This window comes from Oryx dammah, unplaced genomic scaffold (assembly GCF_014754425.2).
Source record: "Oryx dammah isolate SB20612 unplaced genomic scaffold, SCBI_Odam_1.1 HiC_scaffold_26, whole genome shotgun sequence".
Classification (NCBI taxonomy): Eukaryota; Metazoa; Chordata; class Mammalia; order Artiodactyla; family Bovidae; genus Oryx; species Oryx dammah.
Window position 1 is genome coordinate 59,900,094 of NW_024070210.1, and position 9,884 is coordinate 59,909,977.

Here is a 9,884-nt window from a genome sequence, read left to right on the forward strand (position 1 = left end):
ACTTAGTTTGACACTATCTAGGTTCATCCTTGTTGCTGCAAATGGTATTACTTCAAGAGGGAGGACTTTAAATCTCCATACATGTTAACTGCAAGCCAGGTTTTTTTCTTTAAACATTTTTTTAAATTTATTTTTTTTCATTAGAGTATAATTGTTCCACAATGCTATGCCAGTCTCCACTGTATAACAATGTGAATCAGCTATAAGTACACACATATTCTGTGCCTCCTGAGCCTTCCCAGGAAGCCAGGGGTTTTGTAAAATCATTATTGTATTATCATGTGACTGTGTTTTCTGGCCCATTTTCTATTCAGTGTTACTGAGAAATTACTACATGCCAGGCACTGTTTCAAGTTCTCTTCTTGTATTATCAGCAACTTCGTGTGAGTGGTACTGAACTTAGTTTGGGCTCTATAAAAACAGAGTCTGCAAAAGCAATTTGTGTGCATGAGGTTTATTAAGAGTTCCTTAATGTTCTTAAGGAAAACTGGTAAGGGAGAGAGGGAAGCAGAGTAAGAAAAGAGAAGATACTACACAAGGATGGGATTTCGGGTGAAGTATGGTCTCAGCGTGATGTCTGGGGGCTCTGGAGTGTAAATGGTACCTTGCCTCATTGCTAGGAATGGAGGAGGGCTTTTGTACCCTCGCCTCAGATAGTCATTAGTTAAAAGCCATGATGAGGGCCCCTCTACTCTTTCCACTTTACAGATGAGAAACTTTAGGCACAGAGAAGTTCAATAATTTACTCAAGTTCACATGGCCAAAAACTGGTGGGCCTGTATTTGGACCCTAGGCATTTTGGCTCTGTGGATATATTTTATACTGCATTTTAAAAATTTATCTATTTTTAAAAGTCTCTTCCGTTGGCCAGCAGGCTACTTGAGGGGGAGGAATCAGGAGGAGTGTGTGGCCCCATGCCTGGCCCGCTGTGCTTCACCGGCTTGTAAGTGACGGAGAACTTGCCTAGGTAGTGGCCAATCATCTCAAGCTTGATTTCCAGCAGGTTGAAGGTCTTGCGGTTGTAGACGCCCATCATGCTGTCCAGCATCTAGGGCAGGAAGATCAGTCTGCGCAGGTGCGTCTTCCCCACCTCGGGCTTCTCCAGCCAGGGGCAGCGCATCCGTTTCAGCAGCCAGTCTCGCTTCCGCAGGAGGCCGCGGTTCAGCCGCCACCGCCGCCGCTCACCTTACAGCTGCATCGGCTGCTCACAGGACATGTCCAGGTTTTAGGACACGGTCGAGATCCACGCCACGGTAGGTGAACTTGCGGATGGTCCGCTTCTAATTCTGTTCCACTTCCGCCATCTTGTCAGCTCCTTGGAAAGGATCTGCGCTGCATTTTAAAAAGGCATACTCAGGCACTTGTCTGATTTGACCTTCCAAAACTCTGTGAGGTAGTTGGGGCATTGATCATTATTCTAAAATTTCAAATGAGAAAATTGAAAGTTAGAGCTATGTTTTTAAAATACTCTAGGTCTTGGGCTTGTTCTGTCTCCGGGTAATGTCTTGCTCTCTTAAATCAGCCAGCCTTTATTGCACTGACTGTATGATTACAGTAGTAATCACCTGATTTAGAAGCACACCACTTAATGGATACAGAGTATCTATATTCTGCGCTGTTTGCTGTTCCTATTATTGAAATGGAAAACTTCATCTCTCCAATAGAGGAGGGGTCCTAGTCTCTACTTAGATGTTATTTTAAATCACAGGCTGACTAGCTCTCAAATGAATGGATTTACTGCTTTGTAATTACAAAGTAATAACAAGAACAGCATCCCATTGCTGAATTCCTGATTGCAGAAGAGTTAAAAATTGTGTAAAAAGAACTTATTCATGAAGAAAAGGAATTATAAAGTAACAAATAGGTAAATTTCAGCAGAAAATGAGAAAGGAGAAACTTGGGGAAAAGCTATTCCATTTAGGGAATATTAACTTGAAATAGAGCTTCTAAAATCAGCGTTTAGGCATTAGCTTCCCCCTAATCAACATTCAGAAAACTAAGATCATGACATCCGGTCCCATCACTTTATGGCAAATAGATGGGGAAACAGTGGAAACAGTGGCTGACTTTATTTTTCTGGGCTCCAAAATCACTGCAAATGGTGATTGCAGGCATGAAATTAAAAGACGGTTACTCCTAGGAAGGAAAGTTATGACCAACCTAGACAGCATATTAAAAAGCAGAGATATTACTTTGTCAACAAAGGTCCATCTAGTCAAGGTTATGGTTTTTCCAGTAGTTATGTATGGATGTGAGAGTTGGATTATAAAGAAAGCTGAGGGCTGAAGAACTGATGCTTTTGAACTGTGGTGTTGGAGAAGACTCTTGAGAGTCCCTTGGACTGCAAGGAGATCCAACCAGTCCATCCTAAAGGAGATCAGTCCTGGGTGTTCATTGGAGGGACTGATGTTGAAGCTGAAACTCCAGTATTTTGGCCATCTCATGCGAAGAGCTGACTTATTTGAAAAGATGCTGATGCTGGGAAAGATTGAGGGCAGGAGGAGAAGGGGACGGCAGAGGATGAGATGGTTGGATGGCATCACTGACTCGATGGACATGGGTTTGGTTGGACTCCGGGAGTTGGTGATGGACAGGGAGGCCTGGCGTGCTGCGGTTCATGGGGTTGCAAAGAATCTGACATGACTGAGCAACTGAACTGAATCTCAGGAATATAAGAACGCAAACAGGACCAAGTTTGCACTGATACACTGAAATAGCAGAAAGGACAAATGTGTGGTTTGCATTTGCTGCTTCTGTTTCTTATTCCTCAATTCCTTGTGAATCCTCCAAAGTCTGATTTCTACTCAGCTATTTGCAGTTGCTCCCAGATTTGTTCTCTGCTCTTTCCCTGCTGTTTGTATCAAGCCTACAAAGCCTTTCTGTGGCACGTGTATCTTGGTCTTTGTTTTGGCGTGCTGGATTTTTAGTTATGGCATGCAAACTCTTTTTTTTTTTTTTGATTGAAGAATAATTGCTTTACAGAATTTTGTTGTTTTCTGTCAAACATTAACATGAGTCAGCCATGGCCCATGAAAGGAGCTGGCAGGAGACTAGGGTGGTTTCTCAGGCAGTGCTTCAGTCTCTGTCATTTCCAGCTCAGTAGACCGCACCCTTTCCCTGTAGCCCCAGCTCAGGGTAGGCAGCCTCGGCTCCTGTCCTTTCCACCAAAAGTCCTGATTCTGGTTTCTGGCATGATCGTCTCCTTCTTTTGTTCTGTCAGGCCCAGGGGTGGCAAAAACTTCCTGGGATTGCCTCATTGTCCCTTTAGTGTCTCAGCTCTTCCATCACTTGGGTAACTAATTACTTTTATTGAGTTTCCTTTACTTGAATTGCCTCTCCTCAGTTTTTAATTATTTGTGCCTCTTACAGCTCTGTTCGTGATCTCTACAGTTTTCTTTCCACATTGCTTTAACTCAGTGAAGTTACCACTATCTCTCCCTCACTGGTATTTGCCTCTAGTACCATTTTTCTACCTGCCTAGAGGATGTCCCCACCTGGCAATGCTGCAGAACCTTTGAGATCCAGATGCCCACAGGTTATTTAGAAGACAGGTGATGGTGGGGCTGGGGAGCTCTTCGGCTCAGAGATGTTTGGAGATTGAGCAATAGTGGTAGGGAATAGCAATAAGTATAAAGAATATTGTGGGTAAGTGACATGAAATTTAGATGATTTTTCTGCTTTCCACCTGCATGGCTCTAGTCCAGAACCTCAAGCTACATTGCTTACAGGGTTCCAGGCAGGTAACATAATTGAGTGAAGTGGGCTGGATGAAAGAAAAATGGTCTCTTGATTTATACCCTTTTGACACAGAAACACTTTGTGTGCATATTATAACACTGTGGGAATGCTCTTCCCTTCCATAAAGAAAATGTTCTCTTCCATGTTTCAGGAAAAATTCAGCCCTCTTTTGTTTTTCCACCTTGGTAGAGACTTGCAGGTTTCCCCTGCTATTCAAAAGTAGAGTATTCCTATGAAATCTTCTTTTAAGCTGAAAGATATAAGGCAAAGAAGCAATTGCTTTAAGACACATCTTGCTAATGGAGGCACAGGATAAACTGAGAGAAGACAGATGCTCACAGACACAGCTCAGCGCTACGGCAGCCTGATGCCGCGATGCTGCGTGTCATTCCCGAGGAGGGAGCTTAGTGGGCCACTCTGGCTTCTCAGGGTGCAAGCCGATTCTCTTAAGTTTTTAAGGGCTCGCTGTAAAACGAATGTGGAACACTATTTTTGATTTTCCTCTTTCTTCGGTAAGAGCAAAAATTCTTCTCTGATTTCTTTTGGTTGGTGAAAACAGGTACTAATGTACGTCCTTTATAAAAGTGAAGTGATGAAAAAGCGAACTTTTGAAAAGCAGGGGATACCTGCGGATCCAGAAAAGTACTTTTCTACTATAAGTAAACACCCCTGTTTACCTTGAACTTACCCAGTGCTCTTTGTCAGTTATATCTCTTTTCTTAAGTTTTATTTTTGTGTGTGTGTGTGTGTGTTATATGTCATATCATATATTTCATTAAAACTGGAAGAAAAAATATTTCGAATTTAAAAAGAAAGAAAGAGAGATCTTCCGCCAGCAGGGCCCGAGCAGTAGATGCCTTGCATCTAGTGGGTCGGTACGACCGAGTGGCTGAGCCTCGGCAACTGTGGCTATGTCGCGACAGAACACACTGTATAGCTTCTTCCCTAAGTTTCCAGCCGTGAATAATGCCGGCAAAGCCCCTGTCAGGACCTCAAGTGAAAGCAGCGCCACTGCTGCTAGTATTGGGGCCTCCCTTTCCCCAGGCGGGGATGTGGCCTGGAGCGAGGCTGGGCCAGAGCCCCTAGCGGTTACCATGGCAGGGGCTGAGGCCAGGAACCTCAGCGGAGGGCTGTGAAAGTTGGCATCCCCTGCAGTCCCCACCAGCAGTTCTTGTGACTTCTCACCAGGTGATTTGGTTTGGACCAAGATGGAGGGTTACCCTTGGTGGCCTTGCCTGGTTTATAACCACTCTTTTGATGGAACATTCATTTGTGAGAAAGGAAAGTCTGCCCGAATTCATGTACAGTTTTTTGATAATAGCCCAACAAGGGGCTGGGTTAGCAGAAGGCTGTTAAAGCCATATACAGGTTCACATTCAAAGGAAGCCCAGAAAGGAGGTCGTTTTTACACTGCAAAGCCTGAAATATTCAGAGCAATGCAGCGTGCAGATGAAGCCTTGAATAAAGACAAGATTAAGAGGCTTGAGCTGGCAGTATGTGATGAGCCCTCAGAGCCAGAGGAGGAAGAAGAGACGGAGGCAGGTGCCACTTATACATCACATGAGAGTGAAGAGGAAAATGAAATTGAGAGTGAAGAGGAAGTGAGGCCAGAGGTGCAAAGATCCAGGTGAAGTAGCCGCCAAGTAAAAAAAAAACGAAAGGTCATATCGGACTCTGAGAATGACATTGGTGGCTCTGATGTGGAATTTAAGGCAGACGCTAAGGAGGAAGGATAGTGATGAAATAAGCAGTGGCATGGGGGACAGGGACACTGAAGGCTTGGACAGCCCTGTCAAAGTTGCTCCAAAGCGGAAGAGAATGGTAACTGGAAATGGTTCCCTCAAGAGGAAGAGTTCAAGGAAGGAAATGCCCTCAGTCACCAAGCGAAGAACTGACATTTCATCAGAAACCAAGAGTACATTGAGTGCTCTCTCTGCCCCTCAAAATTCTGAATCCCAAACCCACATTAGTGGAAGATGTGATGACAGTAATCCCCCCACTGTATCATGAAACTTTAGAGCTGCGTAAGGAGGAAAAGAGACGCGATGTGCACAGGAGGTGGCCTGATCACCCTGATTTTGATGCATCCACACTCTATGTGCCTGAGTTCAGTTCAGTTCAGTTCAGTCGCTCAGTTGTGTCTGACTCTTTGTGACCCCATGAATCGCAGCATGCCAGGCCTCCCTGTCCATCGCCAACTCCCAGAGTTCACTCGGACTCGCGTCCATCGAGTCAGTGATGCCATCCAGCTATCTCATCCTTGGTCGTCCCCTTCTCTTCCTGCCCCCAATCCCTCCCAGCATCAGAGTCTTTTCCAATGAGTCAACTCTTCGCGTGAGGTGGCCAAAGTACTGGAGTTTCAGCTTTAGCATCATTCCTTCCAAAGAAATCCCAGGGTTGATCTCCTTCAGAATGGACTGGTTGGATCTCCTTGCAGTCCAAGGGACTCTCAAGAGTCTTCTCCAACACCACATTTCGAAAGCATCAATTCTATGTGCCTGAGGATTTCCTTAATTCCTGTACTCCTGGGATGAGGAAGTGGTTACAAATTAAGTCTCAGAACTTTGATCTGGTCATATTTTATAAAGTGGGGAAGTTTTATGAGCTGTACCACAGGGATGCTCTTATTGGAGTCAGTGAACTAGGGCTGGTATTCATGAAAGGCAACTGGGCCCATTCTGGTCTCCCTGAAATTGCGTTAGGCCAATACTCAGATTCCCTGGTCCAGAATGGCTATAAAGTAGCATGAGTAGAACAGACTGAGACCCCAGACATGATGGAGGCACGATGCTGAAAAATGGCACACATATCTTAGTATGACAGAGTGGTGCGGAGGGAGATCTGTAGGGTCATTACCAAGGGCACACAGACCTACAGTGTGCTGGAAGGTGACCCCTCAGGGAACTGCAGTAAGTATCTTCTTAGCCTCAAAGAGAGGGAGGAGTCTTCTGGCCACATTTGTGAGTATGGAATATGATTTGTCGATACCTCACTGGGGAGGTTCTTCATAGGTCGGTTTTCAGATGATTGCCACTGTTCCAGGTTTAGGAGTTTAGTGGCACACTCTCCTTCAGTAGAAGTCTTATTTGAAAGAGGAAATCTCTGAACAGAAACTAAGATGATTCTCAAGAGTTTATTATCCTCTTTGATTCCCTGGTGGCTCAGACGGTAAAGTGTCTGCCTGCAATGCGGAAGACCTGGGTTCGATCCCCGGGTCGGGAAGATCCCCTGGAGAAGGAAATGACAACCCACTCTGGTACTCTTGCCTAGAAAATTCCATGGATGGAGGAGCTTGGTGGGCTACAGTCCATGGGGTCGCAAAGAGTCGGACACGACTGAGCGACTTTGTCTTTGCCTTCTCTTCAGGAAGGTCTGATACCAGGCTCCCAGTTTTGGGATGTAGCCAAAACTTTGAGAACTCTCCTTCAAGAAGGATATTTTACAGACAAGTTAAGTGAGGATGGTAGGGTGATGCTACCCCAGGTGCTTAAAGGTATGACCTCGGAGTCAGATTCTATTGGATTGACACCAGGAGAGAAGAGTGAATTGGCCCTCTCTGCTCTTGGTGGTTGTGTCTTCTACCTCAAAAAATGCCTTATTGACCAGGAGCTTTTATCAATGGCTAATTTTGAAGAGTATGTTCTCTTGGATTCTGACAGGGTCTATGCTACAAGACCTGGTGCTGTCTTTGCTAAAGCCAATCAACGAATGGTGCTAGATGCTGTGACACTGAACAACTTTGAGATTTTTTTGAATGGAAGAAATGCCTCTACTAAAGGGACCTTGTTAGAGAAGATTGATACTTGCCATACTCCCTTTGGTAAATGGCTTTTAAAGCAGTGGCTTTGTGCCCTACTCTTAACCCTCATGCTATCAGTGATTGTCTGGATGCCACAGAAGACCTAGTGGTTGTGCCTGACAAAATCTCTGAGGTTTTAGACCTTCTGAAGAAGCTTCCAGATCTTGAGAGACTACTGAGTAAAGTTCATAATGTTGGCTCACCCCTCAAGAGCCAGAACCAGCCAGGTAGCCGGGCTATAATGTATGAAGAAACCACATACAGCGAAAAAAAAAAAAAAAAAAAAAAGATTATTGATTTTCTTTCGGCTCTGGAAGGATTCAAAGTAATATGTAAAATTATAGGGATTATGGAAGAAGTCATTGATGACTTTAAGTCTAAAATCCTTAAGCAGGTCCTTACTCTGCAGACAATAAATCCTGAAGGCCGCTTTCCTGATTTGACTTTAGAACTGACTAATGGGACCTTTGACCATGAAAAGGCTCCAACGACTGTTGTACTGATTACTCCCAAAGCAGGATTTGACTCTGATTATGATCAAGCTCTTGCTGAAATAAGAGAAAAAACAGAGCCTCCTGGAATACTTAGAGAAACAGCACAGTTGAATTGGCTGTAGGACCACAGTTAACTGGGGAATCGGTAGGAATCATTCCCTGTTGGAAATTCCAGAGAATTTTATCACCCATGATTTGCCAGAATAATATGAGTTGAAATCCACTCAAAAGGGCTGTAAACAATACTGGACCAAAACTGAGAAGTTGGTTAATCTGAAAAATGCTGAAGAACAGAGAGACACGTTATTAAAAGACTGCATGGGGTGACTGTTCTATACCCTTGCTAAAAATTATAAGGACTGGCCGGCTGCTGAGTGCATCACAGTGTTGGATGTCTTATCATGCCTGGCTAACTACAGTCAAGGGGTGATGGTCCTATGTATCTTCCAGTAATTCTGTTGCCAGAAGAAGCTACTCCTCCCTCTCTAGACATTAAAGGATCATGCCATCCCTGCATTACGAAGACTTTTTTGGTGATGACTTTATTCCTAATGACATTCTAATAGGCTGTGAGGAAGAGGAGGAGGAAAATGGCAAAGCTTATTGTGTGCTTGTTACTGGGCCAAATATGGGAGGCAAGTCTACACTCATGAGACAGGCTGGCCTATTAGCTGTAATGGCCCAGATGGGCTGTTAGGTACCATTTGAAGTGCGTAGGCTCACACCAATTAAATTTGGTGCCTCAGACAGAATAATGTCAGGTGAAAGTACATTATTTGTTGAATTGAGTGAAACTGCCAGTATACTTACACAAGCACATTCTTTGGTGCTTGTGGATGAATTAGGAAGAGGTACTGCTGTGTTTGATAGGACAGCAATAGCAAATGCAGTTGTTAAAGAACTTGCTGAGAATAGAAAGTGTCGTACATTGTTTTCTACCCACTACCATTCACTAGTTGAAGATTATTCTCAAAATGTTGCTGTGCTTCTAGGGCATATGAAAATGAATATGAAGATCCCAGCTAGGAGACTATTACCTTCCTCTATAAATTCATTAAAGGAGCCTGTCCTAAAAGCTGTGGCTTTAATGCAGCTAGGCTTGCAAATCTTCGAGGAGGTTATTCAAAAGGGACATAGAAAAGCAAGAGAATTTGAGAAGATGACTCGGTCACTGCAATTGTTTCGGGAGGTTTGTCTGGCTAGTGAAAGGTCGACTGTGGATGCTGAAGCTGTCCATAAGTTGCTGACTTTGAGGAATTATAGACATTGGAAGCTTTGAGTTCACTTTTGACAAAGGTGGTAAATTCAGACAACATTATGATCTAATAAACTTTATTTTTTTTAATGAAAAAAAGAAAGAAAGAAAGAAAGAAAATACTCCTCAGACTGATTGACACCTCCAGGCTGAAAACTCACTCTAGACCTCAGTGTTAGGCATGGAAGAGAAGGTGGTGGGGTCCGAGGAAATTTGGAGAAGGCATGCCCTGTCTAAAGGGGCTGTGGTTAGCTCCAGCTGAGCATTGCCCTATAGGAAATGGGCCGAGTGTTGCTGGATCTTCCAATTTTTAAAGAAAAGCCAGAAATTATATTTCTTTGTGATATCTCCTGATTTGAAAACATTTGCTGTTTTTGATTTGAAAATATATATATACCCATATGTTCTATGGGCCAAACAAAATGTGTCTACATTCTGAGTTTCCTGTGGGTTTGGTTTGTGACTTCTGGTTTAGTCCCAGTCTGCATGCTAAGTCTCACCTACTTCTTTAAACCAGTGCCTCTGCTAAAGACACGTGCTGGAGTATTAACACAACTCTTCATATACTTTGTTAACTCTGCTGGATGTTTTTTGTTTC

General features: G+C 43.8%; 2 pseudogenes; one reads left to right on the forward strand and one right to left on the reverse strand.

Annotated features, from left to right (window-relative positions):
• Window positions 1–875: 875 nt before the first annotated feature.
• On the reverse strand, window positions 876–1,304 carry LOC120853138 (annotated as a pseudogene).
• A 3,345-nt stretch (window positions 1,305–4,649) lies between these two features.
• LOC120853123 lies at window positions 4,650–9,372 on the forward strand (annotated as a pseudogene).
• Window positions 9,373–9,884: the final 512 nt, after the last annotated feature.